Source organism: Carassius gibelio, chromosome A11, assembly GCF_023724105.1.
Source record: "Carassius gibelio isolate Cgi1373 ecotype wild population from Czech Republic chromosome A11, carGib1.2-hapl.c, whole genome shotgun sequence".
NCBI lineage: Eukaryota > Metazoa > Chordata > Actinopteri > Cypriniformes > Cyprinidae > Carassius > Carassius gibelio.
Genome location: NC_068381.1, coordinates 11,372,200 through 11,392,376, shown reverse-complemented (window position 1 = coordinate 11,392,376; position 20,177 = coordinate 11,372,200). Strand labels below are relative to the sequence as shown.

The 20,177-nt window shown below is 36.6% G+C and overlaps 1 protein-coding gene across 1 annotated transcript in view; it reads left to right on the top strand.

Moving 5' to 3' along the window:
* Positions 1-3,632: 3,632 nt before the first annotated feature.
* The window catches only part of LOC128022349 (contactin-2-like), a 36,328-nt gene continuing 19,783 nt past the window's right edge, over positions 3,633-20,177 (top strand). The window contains exon 1 of the mRNA XM_052609779.1: positions 3,633-3,947. The gene's annotated coding sequence lies outside the window, so the exon portion shown is untranslated. The remainder of the gene's footprint in view (positions 3,948-20,177) is intronic.

Genomic DNA, 20,177 nt, shown 5'->3' with positions numbered 1-20,177 from the left:
GAGTCAGCGTCACATCACATGCTCCACACTGGGCCCTGGCGAGCCGTCACAATATGCCCCTCAGGCAGATGGCATTACGACTGCTGCCGCATATCCTAAATTCCCAGTGCAGGGATTTTCTGTTCTATAGCAGGCAGCCTGGCCTGACATTTTCTAAAGGTTAAGACGCTACAACTGCTCTGAGCTTTAGGTTTTTTAGTTTTCCTTTTGTCCCCGGGTGGCATGGATAAACAGCTCTTCTCAGGCAATCTTGCCCACACCCCTCTGATGTGCGCTGTGAGAATGATGTCATGTTCAAGAAATAGAGCACGGTGTACAATTCAAGAGCAAGATGTAACAAAAACCAACTGGTGATCTCTGGTGGATACATGCCAGACATATTTATGTCTTATTCTGAAGCCTAAATATCTCAGCAGCACATTATACTGATATGTGTATTTATCTAATATAATTTTTATTAATATATCTAATGTAATAATAATAAAAATAATATATAAATACATACAAATTTAAAATAAACTGATAAAAAATCTGCTTCTCTCCAGTGATACTCTAAGCATGACTAATGAACCATATAGTTTGGTCTACATGTCTTGTTGCTCTGGGAATGTGTTTACAGACTGTTGCAGGCTGACAGGCAGAGCCCAGCAGGACCTCTGATCAACTCTGTTTATGCTCAAGTCATGCACACACACATACACACACATATACATACAGTATACAGCTAGGGGCCATGAAGCCCATTTAAGAGATATGACAGACAGTCCCTAGAGGATAGTGTGCAGGTGCCATGCTTCAGGTAAGAGTGGCAGTGCTGCTTTAGGCTGTCGCCACTGATTCTGTGTCCCCAGGGAATGAAGAGTTTTCGAGAAAAGGCCATCCATGTAGTGTCTGGGCTATATGAGAGTACTCCCCATCTAAATGCTAATTGTCCCTTTTGCCTGGAGATGCGGAAAAGGAAACAGAACAAAAAGGGCTCCATCGATTGGATGTATAGAGGACAGAATACTTTATCAAGTTATTATTATTTTTTCTGCCAGACTATTAGAATTATGCTGTAGTCAAGCTCAGGCACATACAAGTAATATTTATTAATGTGATCGTTTGCATATTGACATCTTTTTTGAAATCTAAACATTAAGAAACACCTGGGATGTTACATTTTTTATTTTTGCATTGATTTTAAACAGTCGATTTGCATATAAGGAGTTAACACTTTGGAATGACTCTCTAATCTCCGATTTTAGCAATACACAATAAGAACTGAGCATTTAATCAGTCTAGTAGATTGGGTGACCTCTACATGGGCATGAGGGTTGTTCTTCAATGGCAGCTGAAGGCAAGTACTGGGGCCTTGGGCAGAATACTCAAGTTACCCAGAGCTTTTAGACATCATTAGAAATCACAACTATTGATCCTTCTGAAAGCAACAGATGGAACTCAGCTTGTCTACAGAGGGTTTGGAGCCAGCCGCTACAGTAAGCCAGGAATGACCAGACAGAAACACTATCGGCATAATATTCAATTCATGTGGCTTTGTAAGTTGTTTTTTGTTATGTTGCAGGTGGATACGACTATTGGTGTGCATGAAGCATCATGGAAAAGCATTTTCCAAATCTTTGTGATTTAATAAAATGCTGTTTTATGCATCAAAAGGTCAAAAATTATTTTGTGAAAAAAAAAAATATATATATTTTTAACTGTGTATCTTTAAGACAAAATGTTGTCTTTGTTTTGTGTTTAAGAGCATAAAACTCAAGTTTTATTTTGGCAAAGGGCCATAAAGATCTGTACCTTTTCTGTTCTGTTAGCAACACATAAATATATACTGAGTGACAGTTTTTCTTCTGACATCAATAGTTATTCATTACATGGCCTGAACAAAGAGAATCAGAATAAATATCACATCAGGCAGGCGGACACACACATAGGCTCGGTTCCTGAATCACATGCACGCCGCCACAGTCTGTGACAGCATTGATGAGATTTGTAGAGGCTCCAGCAGTCAAAATGAAAATTAATACGACACCAGGGACCGGTGTGCAGTCAGTCAGGGTCTAGGCTCTTAGTACTGGCCTAGTGAGGTCCAGATTAGATGGACAGTGTCAGTCTCTGGGGACAAGGGAAAAACTGAAAAAACGATCACATCCCCTTGTCTGTGTACAAGAGAGCCAGGGGAGAATGAGGAGTCCGATCTTCCCGGAATCTTGTAGAATAAATTAATTTTAAACCATCGTGTTCCAGCATCATTTGCCACGGCCTGACAGCTATTTAATCTCTCCTTTCATGACTTGATGCTGAGACAACGAGATCAATTAACAAATCTCTTTGTCTTCATCTGTGCCACGCTTCTCTCATTGCATTTTGTGTTCACATTCAAGATTAGTTTATTACCGAATTAGGCCCTTGAGCTAATTTTGCCTGAAACTAGTTTTGTAATCATATTATGTCTGTATATTTGTGTTCCACCTTCCAATTTTACAAAACCAACTATTAAATAAAGAAGAAATTGGATGACATTTATATGCTGTTTATTTTTGATCTGTTCTAAAGAAACTATTCTTTGGCATTTAATAAAATGAGTGATAGTCTAAGTTTGGCTTAGTAGATTTATTAATCATTTTTCCTACCAATAATGTATTTTTTTCTATAGATCTTACTTGACTACAAATAGGCTATTACAAATAAAAAGTTTAAGAAAAACCCAAAGAAAAATTGTATTGCTTTGATGTTGCTCTTTTATTGCTTATGAGCCTTGATGTGTTTCAAGAAAGTTTCAAGAAAATCTGCTTCGTTGCAAATGTTTCTCCTTTAATTCCTCAAGAGGAATACAAATAGACACATATGAGATAGATTTTCACACACAATAAAAGTTTAGAACTATGAAATTAATAGATTGTTGGTTTTAATATTGTGATATGATTTTTATTGCAAATACACTGTAAGGAGCTTTTATGATTTTTTCAGAGGGAACTTCTGAGAAGCAGGTGCCCATTGGTTCTTGATTTGGAAGTTCATAACTATTACTGTGGTGCTTAAAGGTGCGGTCACATTTAATGTTTCTCAACAAAAATCTAGTAATTTTTTATAGGAATCCACACAATCAAGAGTTTTGTCAGTGCAAAAGATTTCCATGCACAGATTTTGCTACGGGTTAAGGTTGTGGTAATTTTCTACATTGACCAAAAAAAAGCTGCTTGATTTGAAAGTGTTAAAAATTCATGCAAATTGTTCTTTTGTGAAGGCTAAACATTAGGACACAATAAAAGGGATCTCATTTGTGATTTTTCTGTCATATGGGAAGAAACAAAACTTCAGTCCAAGAATCAAATGAGTGGGGCTGTATTTTCGTGGTTTGCTAATTTCAGTGAGAAACATTGCATGCAGGAGTTAATATTGTTCAAACATTATTCTTCTTATTATTGAGTCTTTATGAATCAGTGGTCCCGGGAATAACAACATGAACAAAGACGGACGGTGTGGTTTGCATATTGTGCCATTGGTGTTTCATTAGCGAGGTGTGAAGGGGTGTGTATTTGTGTGTGTGGACTAGTGGGGGAAGGGTACACATTTTACCTCCTTTGAGGAAACCTACCTTCTTTGTGTACGTTCACTGTGTTGCATTAATCGTATTCCCTCATTTGTATCAAATGTAGACTGAGGGAGAAGAGAGGAAGGTGAAGAGAGAGAGGCAGTGGGAGGAGGGAAATAATTGAGGCTATTATGAAAGGAAGATAGAGACAGAGTGAGGAAGGGGGATCGTGTCGTACAGACGACAGCATCCTTATTGCGACAGGGAGCTGCAGTTGCTTAAAGAGAGAAAAGATCTTGTAAAATTAGCAAAGGCCAGTTGCCGTTATTGACGCAGAGCGCGCGCGGCACCTGCAGCGTCACTGGAGGAGGCAGAGGCACGCGAGCACGTCCTCACTCAAAGCTGTTTTACAAAGGTAAGAAAGCGCTTTTAAACCTCCATCTTCCGAAACTTAATGATCCACTTATTTTCATTTATATGGCCTTTTCTTCGCTATTTGCCTGTTTATGTGGTATATAATCTCGGACGACACGCGCTGTGTTTATATTTCGCTTTGTATTGAAGCGTCCCATCTCTCAGCAAGCGATTGCGCAATACAGTCTAGCGGAAATAAATTTAGGGATATTTCGTTTAACTATGCAACACTGTGTAGTTATTAGGAGGCCTATATGAAACAAACACGTCTGTTATGAAGTAATGGGGCGGACTGGTGTGAACATCTTTACGGCGTTTTGTTTACACGAGCCTGATTGAAATCATAGCGACTGATAGATAACAGAAGCGTGAGTCTTACCTTAAACACCTGTGCAAACTGCTGACCAAAGACAAACATAAAGTACTTTTTGAGAAGTCTGTTATATACCAGAAATGATGTTATAGGAGAGTCGGAGCAGTTAAAATTGCATAACGTTGTAGGTTTTATATTGCATTAAAGAGTATGACCTGCTCATACTGTATGTTGAGGAGACCGGGGCTTGTTATCATAAGACGAAGTTTAGAGTCAAAGTCCTATTAGACACGTGTGTTTTCTCTAGCAGATGTTTTGATGGTTTCAAGCGATTTGTGCGAAACTACTTATGTTGGCACATTAATGTTGGGACAAGCTGTCACAAGTAGTTTAAATATTCTAAATGTATACAATTTGTTTAATACGATAGCCTATTTATTGGTCAAAACATTTTTTGTATTTTTATGTTTGTTTATAAAGTGCGTCTATACAGAAATTTAATAATAAAAATAAAAATAACCCTTAAATAAACAATACTTAATACACACACACACACACACACACACACACACATATATATATATATATATATATATATATATATATATATATATATATATATATATATATATATAAATTAGATTTTTTTTATGTAGTCATGTACAGTATACTAGTTTGGAAAGTTGTTCAGTAGGTTGAAATATTAAAGGATAAAAGCATTTTCAATTATGTCATCTTATGTTGTGAAGAATGCAGACCCGAATCTGAACACACTGCTCCAGTTCATAAATTCTCATCATACCCTAAAGCTCACCGAGGTCAGTATGCCCCAATACTAACTGCCTTGTTCTGTGACTCAGCCATGTGGCACGAAATTCTCGGTTCATTTGTCGGGTTTTATTCCGTTATCAGTTGAATCTGTAGGACTTCAGAAAAAACTGTACTGAGAACCGACTGAATCATTTTAGGCTTTTCTCTGTAATTAGGGCTGTGAAGGTGGCAGATTTTTTCAAACCTGACCAGCCAGGCGTTTGTGATCATGGGAACTGGAAGACACTTGTAAAAACGCGGATGGGTGACATGAATGGAGATGGCTCCAGATTGGCGATGTAGTAGGCTATTCGGTTTCCCAACAAGGTCCATCTCCCAAAACAAAATTAGATTACTGAATGCATAAACAATATTTTCCTGCGCTCAAAAATGCCAATCTGAAGGAAACTCTTGTGTATGGCATTTAATGTAATTTGTGAATAACCAACATAGACTACATAGTCTAAATATATATATATATATATATATATATATATATATATATATATATATATATATATATTTTAATAAAACAACTATTACTGTTATTACACTTGTATACAAAACTTCGTATTATGCGAATTTTCACCATGCATTTTGCCACATGCTTTTCATGCTTTTAATCAGTCTTCATTTAGTTTTACTTGCACTCTTTGCAGGCACTTGCTATCTGAATCAACAGAAGTATTTTAGAAGTTAGATCTAATGAACATGACCAGAAACTGAACTTGATTGGGTTTTCACATCATAAATTATTCAGGATTTTAGCTCAACCACATTTTGAAACCTGGAAAAGGAAATTTGCACAAAGCAATAAAGGTATATAAATGGTCAGTGACTTTATTGGTGACATTTGTAGTGAGAGAGAGCATTTCGAAGGCATTTTGGAGGCTGGGGACAGCCATGGCCAAGGGTTAAACCTGATAGTGATGGACCGAGCAGCGGCAGCAAATTAAAGCTCAGTGAAGCACTGTGGAAAAGTACACCACAGACTGCTAATGCTGGCCTGCAGCAGCCCCATCAGTGTGCCCAGGTGTGCGGCTAGAACCAAAAATGTGAGACGGTGAGAGACAGAGAAAGAAAAAAAAAAAAACAGTAGTACGCAAGCACTTGGACAATATGCTGCTGATTCAGGCAGACTCAGATTTTGGCAGTTTTATGACCTAGAACTTTTATAAAATAATTCATGTAAATATAGCTTCACAATCTACAGGAATGAGGGCGTGTGCTATATCTACCAGCCTCATAAAACATTCACAAGATCCCCATGCTTTCAAAAGCAGATGAGGGTGAGCGTTTGGATAGGCCTAGTGGTCCAGTTCTTTTTTTTATGGGTGTTGTCCATGTGGTACATATATTCAATCCATAGTGACACAAAAATAGACCAACTTTCCCTTATAAAAAAGTATACATCCAATTTATAAATTATTTTATAATTTATTTTGTTTTTAAAGATGAAATATTATTGCAATTTAAAACAATTCCAATTTTGATATATTTTTGAATGTAATGTGATGTTCTGTGTTCTGTGATGACAAAACCAAATTTTCAGCCGCCATTATTCCAGTCTTTAGTTTTAAGATGATCCTTCAGAAAACATTCTAATATACTGATGTGATGCTCAAGAAACTTTTCTTATTATTACCAATGTTGAAATCAGTTGTGCTGCTTAATATTCCTTAATATTCTTTGGTGGAAATTATACGTTTTGTTTTGTTTTTTTTCAGGATTCTCCAGCATTTATTTTAACTACGTACTGTAGATGTCTTTGCTGTCACTTTTGTTCAATTTTTTAGATCATTGCTGAATAAAATATTAATTTCTTTAAAAAAAACAACAACAACCTTATTGGCCCTAAATATATTGATTTTAAACCATATGGCAGTTAGAGAATGCCATTTTTTGTGTACTTTGCTTCTCGAATGGGGTACTCATTGTTATATTATTATTAATATTATTATTTTATATACAAATTCATGAGTCATCTTTCTCTTTTTATTATGTGCCATGTTTAAGACAGGACATGGTAAAAAAAAATTGCAAAAATACTTCAAATTAGGTCTCGATATTAGATTTTTCATACCACTGTTATTGTGGCCATAAGAATTCACGATATTGATATACCGTGATATCTATAGAAACCTTGGGGGGAAAGATATCAGTCAAATCATTTTTACTTTGTTTATTGAGTTTTTCTTTTTCAACCAACGAACATCACTATACTGATAAACGCAGGGCACAAGACTCTGGCTTTCTCCATCTTCTTTGAAGCTCCTATGAAATAACGAGAGAGAAAATTTTGTCAACAGTATGATGAATAAATATTAATGGTAACACTTTACAATAAGATGTACTTTATTAACATTTATTAAGTTATCATAAGAGAACTGATCATTTTAAATATTGCGGTTATCGCTATATCGTCACACACCAAATTAACACGAGATCAATAATTGTTGCTTTGAATATCACGGTTATCATCAATACCGGTATATCGCGACACCCCTACTTCAAATTCTAAATGAACCTCTATATGCTACCTATTCTATAAATGCAGAACATAATATATTTAGCTTTATTGAAGCTCCGACCATTTTAACTCCAGTCATAGCTTTGAATTTAAAAAGTGTCATCTTACCTTGCCAGCTGAATTTCTCTTTTTTGGGGGCATATACCCTCTTAACTAAACAGTTTAGGGCCCTTTTTTCACTAATTCTGCTTTTTTTATGGTTAGAGTAAATTGTATTAATCTAAAAGCCTGTATAATTAATTTAAATCATGAAACTTAAACAATTTAAGAACAATTTATTAAAATTTTAAGAAAAATTAATACTTAAGTCGTATTTTTGCGGCTTAATATTCATAGACACTAGTATATGTCACGTTTTGATTTAAGTGTACTCAGCTACTTTTGATTTATTAACCCAAAATTTGGCAAATTCCATTTTATGACTGAATTCCGCTATTCTGTTTTCTGCATCGTGGAAATCATAGGGCTCTAGTAATTGGTCTCTAAATCATCCACTTACTCTTTACGCTTTAATAGTCAGGCTCTTTTAAGCAGTGGTCTCCATCATATCTATTGCTACACTTCATGCTGTTTACTCCCTAGAGCTTGAAGGAAATGAGGCAGATTCTGTGCCTCAGAATGTTATGGTTTCTATGCTGCTTTGTTACTGGAATGTCAAGGTTAGGACATGTGATTCAGCTCCGATCAATAAACCTATTTCTGAATCTGGGCAGTTGGCAAACTTGAAGCTAGTGCACATGATTCATTTGTTTATGCTGTGATGTGAGTAGGCCTAAATACAATTGTTTGAATGACTCATTGCTCAAAATGATATATTTAGTCAAATAATCTCAAAATGTATTTCAAATGTTAACATCTAATTAAACTGTTTTTATTCAAGTCAAGTGATTGATTTCAATGTATATGTTAAGTTACATCAATAAAAGTCTTTTTTTAAGATGGCAAAATTTGTAGAAAATAGCTCAGCAAGGCAACGAATGTCTGTTTTAAAAATGGTTTCATGAACACTTCAATTTTAATAATTAATTAATTAATTACTAACGCACTTTTGCTTTAACTATAATTTCATTAATGATTATTTCCATATTCACATTTCAGTATATAGCTAAAAGACACTTCTAGAAAGCTAAAGTGACCCAGTAATCCTCTCATAGATCATGGATGACGTGAGAATGAGATGCATCCACAGTACTATGAGAATCTATGTTAATGTGAGATGAAATTAGATTAGTATGGGAGCTGAAATGCATTCCTGTCCAGCTTCTGAAAAATGATCCTATAGAGAGCATTGAAGCCTTGAACTTAGGATGATGTGCTTACTGAAGGGAAGTTTTAACTGAAGCCAAGTGAATCTGAACTGAAGCGTCAGATATATTTGAACGACTCATTCATCCCTATGAGAATGTACTCACTTAACCCTGATCTGCACACATCCAGGTCATGAGCGCTTTAAGCAGTACAACCATTCAATTGGAGTGCTAATAAATGTTTTTTATCAAATAGTTCACTGGGAAGGTCAGAGACCACAGTTCAGATGTCTATGTCAGAGGGTGATAAAGGTCAAGGACCACCACATCTGTTGGGTTATGGAGGTCTTGTTGAGATACGGCCATTCGAGAGAATGGATGGGCCTGTGTTTGAGGATGGAGGTGATAAATGAGGAAGAGTGGGGCATTTCTCAGTTCTCTGATCTCTACTGTGAAGTACTCAAGTACAGATGAGCTTCTGTTTTGTGTCCTGCAGTGAGCACATCTGGGACATAGAGCCGTCATTGTTCTACTCCAGACATTGCTGCTGCAGATGCTGTATCTGTCAGTGATAACATGGCATGCTCCAACTGAAGTCACTGGGCATCGTAATTGCAGTCTCTCCCTCGGTACGGCCGTCCATCCCTGTGTCATCTGTTAATGGTTCTTATCACAGGAAATGTGTAACAGAGAGAGCTCTATATGCAGTTTCTGCTGGTCTCTTCACTAAGACATCGGTAAAATTTATTTCAGCCAAAAGAATAGTGGAACAGTCAGCTATAATATTAATGATATTATGGTTAAAATTAAGGGCTGTGAATCGATTAAAATATATTATACAAGATTATATGCTGTTCAAAAGTTGTATTCCAGTAAGGTTTTTTTTTAAGAAATTAATAATTTCATGCAGCAAGCACATAGGGAGGATGAAATTAATCTAAAGTTACACTAAAAGCATTTACAGTTCAGTACAGTTCTTTTGAACTTTCTATTCATCAAAGCAATATTTTTTCACAAAAATATTAAGCATCTTTTGTGCTCTGTTGTGCTTATGTGACTCTAAAAACTGGAGTAATGGTTCAAATTCAGCTTTATCATCACAGTATATAAGTTACAAATACAAATAATAAATTAAAATAAATTAATACATTAAAATATATTTACAGTAGGAAATGTAAAATAGGAAACATTAAAATAGAAGAGTTATTTTAAATGATAATAATATTTCACAGTATTTCTGTTTCATATATAAGCTATATTTATTTTCCTGTGATAACTGATTAAAGTCTGATTTTAAAATAACATTAAATTTTATCAACAACAAAAAAAAAACATTATAAATGCTACAGTGAATTTAGGCATCACAAAATTAAAAAAATTATTACAGTATGAAAATAGATATTTTGTCATATTTACCCTAAGTTGCATTTAACAGTGTTATTAAATTATTAGTGGTTTTAAAGTGTTTTTTAAGTGAGTGTTAGATGAGACAAAGGTAGTCATAAATTATATTATGTGTATCATTGCAGGAGAGGTAGTGGGTACACATGATTAGTATTAACAAATCGAGATTGATATCTGTCAGTGTTTAAAAAGTTATTCTCTGAATTAAAATTGTCAAAGAATGCTCCTTTTTAGATATGAGAAAGAAAGATTGTAATCAGGCTTTTGAAGGTCACCAAATTTCAGTCTGTTTCCTCTTCAAAAAGGACAAGCATATCATTGTCCTCTGTGAAGTGAGCCAAAGCTATTACAGGATATTTCATCCTGGCAGGCTTTCAACACTCAAAGACTATCATGTTGATATTTCAGTTATAGGAGGCTAGTGGGTCCACATGAGGCTGTTTGTCTTCTCGAGTCTCTCACCCACACACACTTTCTCTTGTGAGTTGGGTAGCTACATCTCCAGGGGATGGGGAGGCAATGAGATTTTGTTAAATATTTTGTTTTGAAAAAAGTCTGCACACTCCACCAGAAATCAGGGCCATGTTTCTTTCAGTAAATGTTTTGCATGTAATTTCTTTCTGAGTGTGCAGACTTTTTTCGTGTATTCCACACATTTAACAAAACCTCATTGCCTCCCCTTTGCAGACTTAAAAAAATAATAATATATTTCACCTTTTGTAAATCAGATCGTTTGGATGATTTTGAAGGCGCGGTAAGTTTCTGGCTGTTTTTCAGTTAATTGTGTGAATGCATGAGGACAGTTGAAACTGGTGGTCCATAAGCTGCTGTATTAAATCTATGTACTGAATGTGTGCATCCTGTATATTTATGGGTGATTCATCATTTAGGGCGAAATTTACTTAATAAAAATAATAAATCTTATCTTATCTAAATAATCTTATCTTATCTAAAATATTAAGTATTAATAGATTGAAATATTATGAATTCTAATATAATATAGAATAAAAAAATAAAATGGATTAAATATTTAAAGCTAATATAAAATATCCTTTAAAACTAGTGTTTAATTTTTATATATATATATATATATATATATATATATATATATATATATATATATATAAAATCAAAGTGGGAGACCGAATTGAATCACCCAGTATTGAATATGTATCCTTTCTTTTAGCATTTGAAATCTGCATTATACATAAGAAAGACTTTCACAATATATTCAAATTTAGAGGCGCCACAGTGCAGCTTAAACCCAATTTGGAGTACTCAAGCTTTGCTTAACACAAATTAAAGATACCATTGTTTATACTTTAGCACAGGTCTTTGGATCTGTGAAATTTGAGCTATTCCAAGATCTGGTTTCAGATATTCAAACAAGCTGCTGTCTAAAGCCATGCTGTACCCAGCCTCAGCACTTTTCCCGGCATCTGTGCTATCCTGTCTATTGTGGTGGCACCAGTTAGAATTGGTATGACAGTAGTCCTCAGGTATATTATAGGAGAATCTAGGTAACCACTCAATATATGGGCCATGGACAACCACACAATGTTCTATACAAGCAAAATGAAATTGCTGGAATAGTATTCTAAATAAAAGCTACCACACTCATACAGTCATGTGAACGAGAAAGGACGCCCTATTAAATTCCATGGTTTCATTGGTTTCAAATTCATTTATCTGGTCATTGGCAGCCAGGTCTTAAAATTTGGAAAGAAAGACCTCAGATGAACAACAACACATGACATAACACACTGTCATTATTTATTTAACAAAAACTTGGCTAAAATGGAAAATTCATGGGTGACAAACTAAGGACAATCTTACTGTCAACAGAGGGTAAGTAATGGTCAGGCACTGCTAGTCAAATATTTTTGATTAACTGATCATCAGCTAGTGTGAGCACCTCTGTAAAAGCAGAAGTTTTCACAGTTTGCTGGTCTGGAGCCTTTAGGTGTGTGATAAAACAATGTCACAGAGATAAGACATCAGCAGTGATCTTAGAGAAGCAGTTGTTGCTGCCATCAATCTTGGAAGGGTAATATGGCCGTTTCCAAACAATTCCAAAGAAGTCCATCATTCCACAGTGAGGAAGATTATTCACAAATGGAAGACAGAGCAGGAGTGGATGTCCCCGGAAATTCGCCCCATGGTCAGACAGTACAATCTTTGCAGACAACCCAGCAACTACACCTCAGACTCTACAGGCAACAAAGTCCTTTGAACAGACAAGACTAAAGTGGAAATATTTGGCCATAATGCACAGTGCCACATTTGGTCAAAGCCAAAAGAGCATATCAGCACAGACAACTCATACTAAAAGTCAATCATGCTGGTGGAGAGGTGATGTTTTGGGCTTGTTTTGTAGCCACAGGAACTGGGCACCTCACAGTTATTGAGTCGACCATGAACGCCTCTGTATGCTAAAGTATTGTAGAGTCAAACATACCAGCAAATCTACAACAGAATGGCTTAAAAAGAAAAGAATCAAGGTTACAATAGCCAGTCAAAGCCCAGACTGAAATACTGTGGTGAGAGCTGTTCATAAACAAATAATGGTGCAACATAGTAAGATGAGTGGGCCAAAATTCCTCCAAAACAATGTTAGGTGTTATTCAAATCTTTCACTTATTATTTTAATTAACATCACCTATTGCTTGGCTTTAGTTTGTAATAAAGACCAATGTTCCCTTTTTTTGGACAGCAGCATTTAAAACTCATTCAGCATTTTATTTGATCAACACTGCCTCAAAGACGAGACTTAGGCCTAAAAATGCACGGCACAAGGCTAAGAGTCAGTATGTCAGCAGAGTCAATGAGCCCTTGTGTGGATTTGTAGACCCTTTAGTCTCAAAATTATCACCATTGGGAACCACTATGAAAATAACAAAACTAAAGACTTTATTAAAAGTTCTTAAGTGATTGTTATGGTTTAAAAATTTGAAATATAAATCTGAATGTAAACAGGCAATGACACAAAATGAGCTTTCATGTATCCCATTGAGAAAGTTCAAAATGACCTAATAAACACCCTGCTGCCCTTGTGTTTCATTTCAATACATGGCTGGATAGAAACATAATAATATCACTGAAAGCTTTCAATAGTATTCAGTAGTATCTGTTAATTACACATTGCCATTTACAATTTAATCATGCTTTTTGCTCTGCTTTATTGTCACGGTTCATAGATTCTAGGCTTAATTGCATAGTCATTATAATGATTGGTTTTAATGTACCCAAGACTTTCAGTCTGGAAACAGTAAGTTCAAGCTTTGTGTCATTGTTCAAACACTGAGTAAATGACTCACTGCTCTGAACAAACATGTCGAATGGCAAACAATTACAACAAATAGCTAGTCATGGCATGAATACTTATTAAAGGATGCACATGGTGTTGAATCCACAGACCTCTACTTAAATTTGCTGTGGAATGACTCATAAGACATTTTCGGCACTTTTAAATGCAAAGCTGTAAGCCAGAAACTTATTTGTAGTTTTCAAATAAGTGTTGTTGACGTGTTTTTTGCAAGAACATATAGATCTGCCTTTTCTGCATGGATCATCATTATAATTCCTCCCCACTGCTGCTGTTTTAGCTCTGGCTATCAAGTGCTAACTTTATCGGCAAACTCAGATTGCAAACACTGAATATTTATTCAGTGTCAAAGCCATGACTTGGGGACACTAAGCCATACATTTTAGATCAGCTTTGGATCGGTTCAGTGAATACCAATTTTATTCACTTTAGGAATATTCAGACCAAGCAATATGTTTCTTGCTGTATCAGATGTTAAGAATTGGAATTTGATTGTTAGTTTGTAGACCAAAGCATTTTTATGAAGATGCAGTACCCTTCATATTTACAGTTTTTTTCAATCGCTAACAAGCGCTTAACCATACTTCAGATACTTTTTCTAAACTCTTAACACAGACTCACACCTACAAAACACAATTGGCCAAATGGATAATTTTCTTCTCAAATACACATTTTGTTAAATATATACTAAGTCTTCATTTCAAAATAGAACACATCTTTCTCTGCACACACCAACTTTACCAAAACACTGGAAATCTGACTCAAAATTAAATTATTCTGTCAAAGAATAACACTTGTTTTCACTTCAAAAGGTACATGCAGTCAATCAAATTACACCAGGTTTCAGAATACTGGCTATTGTTGACATTACAAAAACTGCATAGACTTTTCAGTCTCAGTTTTACAGGTATTTGCATGCAAAACATGCAAATTCATTGTTTTACACTAAATTTCTTGGTTAGGAACTGTATGTCCAAATATACAGTAATGTTCACATTCAAAAGCATTCCAGTAAAAAGCTATTTTTTTTCCTTTACTGTTTACTGCAGGAGGTACAGTAGAAACACGGTATGATAGAACAGAAAAGGTTTGACAGTATTGCTTACAGTGAACAAAATATCCATGAAACACATACGAGCATTCTGAACCAAAAAACAACAACAGCAAAAAAGCCCAGATAAAAAAGGGGGGTAAAATAAAAACAATCTCTCACTGCTCCTCTCACTGCATCTCTCACTGCTCCTGCTCCTCTCACTGCTCCTCTCACTGCATCTCTCACTGCTCCTGCTCCTCTCACTGCTCCTGCTCCTCTCACTGCATCTCTCACTGCTCCTGCTCCTCTCACTGCTCCTCTCACTGCTCCTGCTCCTCTCACTGCTCCTCTCACTGCTCCTCTCATTGCTCCTGCTCCTCTCACTGCTCCTCTCACTGCATCTCTCACTGCTCCTCTCACTGCTCCTGCTCCTCTAACTGCTCCTCTCACTGCTCCTGCTCCTCTCACTGCATCTCTCACTGCTCCTGCTCCTCTCACTGCTCCTCTCACTGCTCCTGCTCCTCTTACTGCATCTCTCACTGCTCCTGCATCTCTCACTGCTCCTGCTCCTCTCACTGCTCCTGCTCCTCTCACTGCATCTCTCACTGCTCCTGCTCCTCTCACTGCTCCTCTCACTGCTCCTGCTCCTCTCACTGCATCTCTCACTGCTCCTGCTCCTCTCACTGCATCTCTCACTGCTCCTGCTCCTCTCACTGCATCTCTCACTGCTCCTGCTCCTCTTACTGCTTCCTGCTCCTCTCACTGCTCCTGCTCCTCTCACTGCTCCTGCTCCTCTCACTGCTCCTGCTCCTCTCACTGCTCCTGCTCCTCTCACTGCCCCTGCTCCTCTCACTGCTCCTGCTCCTCTCACTGCTCCTGCTCCTCTCACTGCTCCTGCTCCTCTCACTGCCCCTGCTCCTCTCACTGCTCCTGCTCCTCTCACTGCTCCTGCTCCTCTCACTGCATCTCTCACTGCTCCTGCTCCTCTCACTGCTCCTGCTCCTCTCACTGCATCTCTCACTGCTCCTGCTCCTCTCACTGCTCCTCTCACTGCTCCTGCTCCTCTCACTGCATCTCTCACTGCTCCTGCTCCTCTTACTGCTTCCTGCTCCTCTCACTGCTCCTCTCACTGCTCCTGCTCCTCTCACTGCATCTCTCACTGCTCCTGCTCCTCTTACTGCTTCCTGCTCCTCTCACTGCTCCTGCTCCTCTCACTGCATCTCTCACTGCTCCTCTCACTGCTCCTGCTCCTCTCACTGGGCCCCTTGCTCTTACTTTTCCTCGTCCATACATTACAGTGTTTGTCTTTTTCTGTTTCTGTTTCCAAAAATATCACTCTTCAAAGTCCTCCTGTTATTGTATAAGTGTCAATGTAATAGAAAAAAATAACCCCTGCCATTGAGTCTAAGCCGGATTGGAATCACTTGTGGTTTGCCCAATTTACACAACATAAATCAGCTAAGATAATTTGTTTTTGAACTGATATCATCGCAGAAGCAGAGGTTTTTATACTGTATCTAAGATTTGGAACATTGTTTTTGCTATTGTGGGATGTTGTGTGTTAACATTTGTAAATACTACAAAAACGATCCATAATTTTGTTGGGAGGTATAGCTTGTCTGTTCAGAAAATGTAAGCATTGTGGAAATGTGTTCAATGACTCCATACTGTGTGAAAACGACATGAAATGTGTGAATGGTATGGCCACAATAGACAGATGCTGTGCTAATTGTGTTTAGAGTTTTGAAAATGTGACAACTGCTTGGACAAATGCTTGTTAGCGACTGAAAAAAACTGTAAATGGGTGTCCAGCAGAACCTGAAGGTATGTACGGTAGATGAAGGTATCTAGGCTGATAAAAAATTCCTTAGATATGTTTTTTTATTTTTTTTTAATGAAGTCTCTACATGGATACCTGACTTAAACAGGCCAAAAGTGGAAAAGATCCATTGGGGGGCTTAGTCTCATCAGCAGATGTCAGGGTGGCATGAGCGTCATTGCCCTAGGCAGTCCTTGAGTCCTACAAGAAATATTACTTTTTATAAAGAAAAGGAAGTACTCACTCAGAGATGAATGTATGAGGGCAAGCACTAGGCAGGGACGAAATGGCCATAGGGAACACTAGGACTTTATACTGATGGGCCCTCTTGTGTTGAATGTCAAAACCAATATAAAGCATATATATAGGGTAATCTGATATAATTTTGAGGCAAAAGCTCACAGATTGGTCCATAATAACCACAATGATGGCACCATCTCCCTGCAAAAATTTATAGAAATGTTTTAGTACAGGTGATGCAAATCCAGTTAATTAAATGCAACCATGTTACTTAGTTACTTAGAATTCATTATTTATTTATTTTTTAAATGTACTTTTTTAAATGTACTGTTAAATGTATGGGTAAAACCGGATGTGTATCAGTATATTGGAGCATTCAGTCTGTCTTAAAGGGACAGCAGCCTTATTTACCTGATTATTAATGTTAAGATTATATAGTTTATTATTTTTACACTTTATTCAATTTCTGTAATATTCCTTACTACGTTAAGGATGGGACGGTTCACTGAAAAAAATCGAACCGTTTAGTTCTCCACACACAGTTCGGCACGCGCTGGGACAAAGCTGCTACAGTGATCAATCACGCCACATCTAAAAGTGTCTAAAGGACATTTTTTGTTAGAATTTTGTGATAAAATATACAGGATTTAAAAGCTGAGACTTTGATTCTTATCAGAAGTTACAAAGCACAAAGGTCTTTGTGATAAATGGATTCGAGACACATTATAAATAATGTTTTGTGCAGGGAAAACAATACACCTAGCAATTAGGGCTGGGCGGCACAGTATATCGAGTTTGTACCATATATCAATATATATTTTAAAAGGCTATATGGTATGAGGCGCGTATATGAGCGCATCTGAATAATAGCAGTGGACACAGAGTGAGCTTCTGTGGGGTAAGTGCATAATCCAATTTGTACTAAACATGAGGCATGCTTTATATTAAGGGATTTAAAATATCTGGTAATATATAGTTAACATGTCTAGTTTATACTCTGACAGACTCGAGTGCTGTGCCAAACAGATGGATTTGATGATAGCAGATAGCAGTAATGAGGTAATAAAAAATAAAATGCAATTAATCTGTGGCTGTGCTCTTGTTTATTTAATTTTCATTTGTTTTTAGACTGTAATGTTACAATGTTAGAATGTAATATGATTTTAGCCCATTTTGGCTCATAATTGAGCCAATAAACTCACCCGTTGTTGTTGTATTTTCCTGTATATATATACTGTATATTTTTTTGTTTTTTTTTTCAATCCAAATAGAAAATGTAGAGAATACAGACATATATGTTTATTGCATTTCAGCCAAAAAATACTGAGATATGATATCTTTGGCCATATCACCTAGCCATACTAGCAACCCTGGCTTAAACTACAGGGGGTTCATGGGGTCAAATAGAACTTGTGTTAACGGTGCTGCGTTAATGCATTATTATTACTTTAACCTACACAGAACTAAATAGGCTGATAGTACAGATAATAGTTTTTTTTTGGGCTGATACTGATTTTTGGCCCATGCATACCTATTCTTTAGCAATATGATAGTATACATTTTCAGACTCACTCTGTTTCTGTGTGTAGAATTTCTCGCCAACAGAAATCACTCAGCTGTATGACCTCATACCAGCTGGACGAGCTGTTATGATTTTCCTCAGCACTGACATTTGAAATGGACAAAGCAAAACCAGGGGTTTTAACAGAACAGTGTTTGAAGAAGCATGATTCACTCTAGAAAGCTGTGAACCTGAGAGATACACAAAGATCTTGTGCAATCAAAATGTTGTGTATAATTTTGTTCATTAAAAGGTTGCTTTTGCAATGTTAAAACAGCAATTTAAGAATACATTTATTATAAATGTACTGTAAAAATTATTTTATGTCAAATAATATTGTTAAAATCAATAGGCTTATATATTTTGTTATATAAAGTGTTGTTCTTGCAGTATAAAAAAAAAAAACAATGTACGAGTAATCAAAATAACATAATAAATATTTTATTTTATTTAAAACGTAGGTAAAAGTATAGGTAAAATCTATGTATTTAACAAGTTCGAATTTTGTGACACACTGTTGTTGGGTCCCAGACTATCCCTGATGATAGAGAATGGTAGATAGACTACAAAGAAATGTTATTAGCTATTTATGTATTTGAGGCCAATCAACAGTAAATCAAAGCATAACAGAACTCATAAAATTTGTAGCATTGATGATTTGTGTGTTCCTTGACAAACATCCCTCTCATATTTATACATATAGTACTACATCTACTGCAGCATGAGGAAAAATCCTGTCAGCTACATTCTGGCAGCCAGCACATTATACCGTGCTAAATAGAGTGCAGTTGAAAAGACTTGTGACAACACACTGAAGCAGTGCTGATAAAACAAGCATTTGAGTGCAGTCAGATGGCAATCAGAGGCTTGTTTGGTGTAATTGAAGAAATTCTCTGATGAAAGCCCCTTTCTGTCTTTTTCAAACCTCTACAAACGACCGCTTGGATGCTTCGAAGGGGCTGTTCTCATCGCAAATAGCACATCTTTGGTTCTCAGTTTCTCCTGCAGTTGTACCAGGAACTGCAGAACATCAACCCTTGCTGCGATTGTCATTACTTGGGCCAGGACAAAGATGTGCAATTGCCAATTACAGAACTGGGCTGGGGCGTGGGTTATCCTGCACAGTGAAGGAAACAATCCTGCACACTCAAAGCAGATGTAAGGACAGGATGGCAAATGGTGCAAAACAGCTGCTCCCCGGCACTCTCTTATCAATTTAGCCACAAGACAATTTGAGTCACGTGTCCTCTGTTTTATTAGACCTGGCTCCGAGCTGTGCATCAGCAGGTGACACATAAAGGCGATAGAGCAGTGAATATGATGATGTAGAGTAGATTTTCTGACTTTCAGAGGAATACAGTCAGAATAACTCAGAATTTGTTGCCAGTTTAAAACACACAGCCTTGGCTGTTATGATTCTTCTTAGTTGTAAAACAGACACAGAAAAACACAAGAATATCCACAGGAAGATTCCTGATGTATTAACCAAAAACCTATGTACCTACTCACCCTCATGTACTGTACACACCTATGTCCTCAACCTCTAAAATGTAATGAGTTTCTTTCTTCTGTAGGAAGTAAAAGAAGATATTTTGAGAAATTTCACAGTGTTTTCTTTTTCTCAGTACAATGGAAGTCAATGGCCACCAAAACTGTTTGGTCACCAACATTCCTCAAAATATATTATTTTGTGCTTTACAGAAACCAGAAAGTTAGGTAGATTTGGAAGCATGCATGCTACTAGCTTATTGACTGTTTATTAATACTTGTATAAATGCCTTATACTGCATGACCATATTTTAGATCCACTAATCCTAACCCATAACTAAACCTAACAATTATCTTACTAACTATTAATAAGTAGCAAATAAGTGAGTTTACCAAGGAAAAGTCAGAGTTAATCGTGAGAACTGGTCCCCGAATTAAATTGTGACCGAATTTTCTTTTCT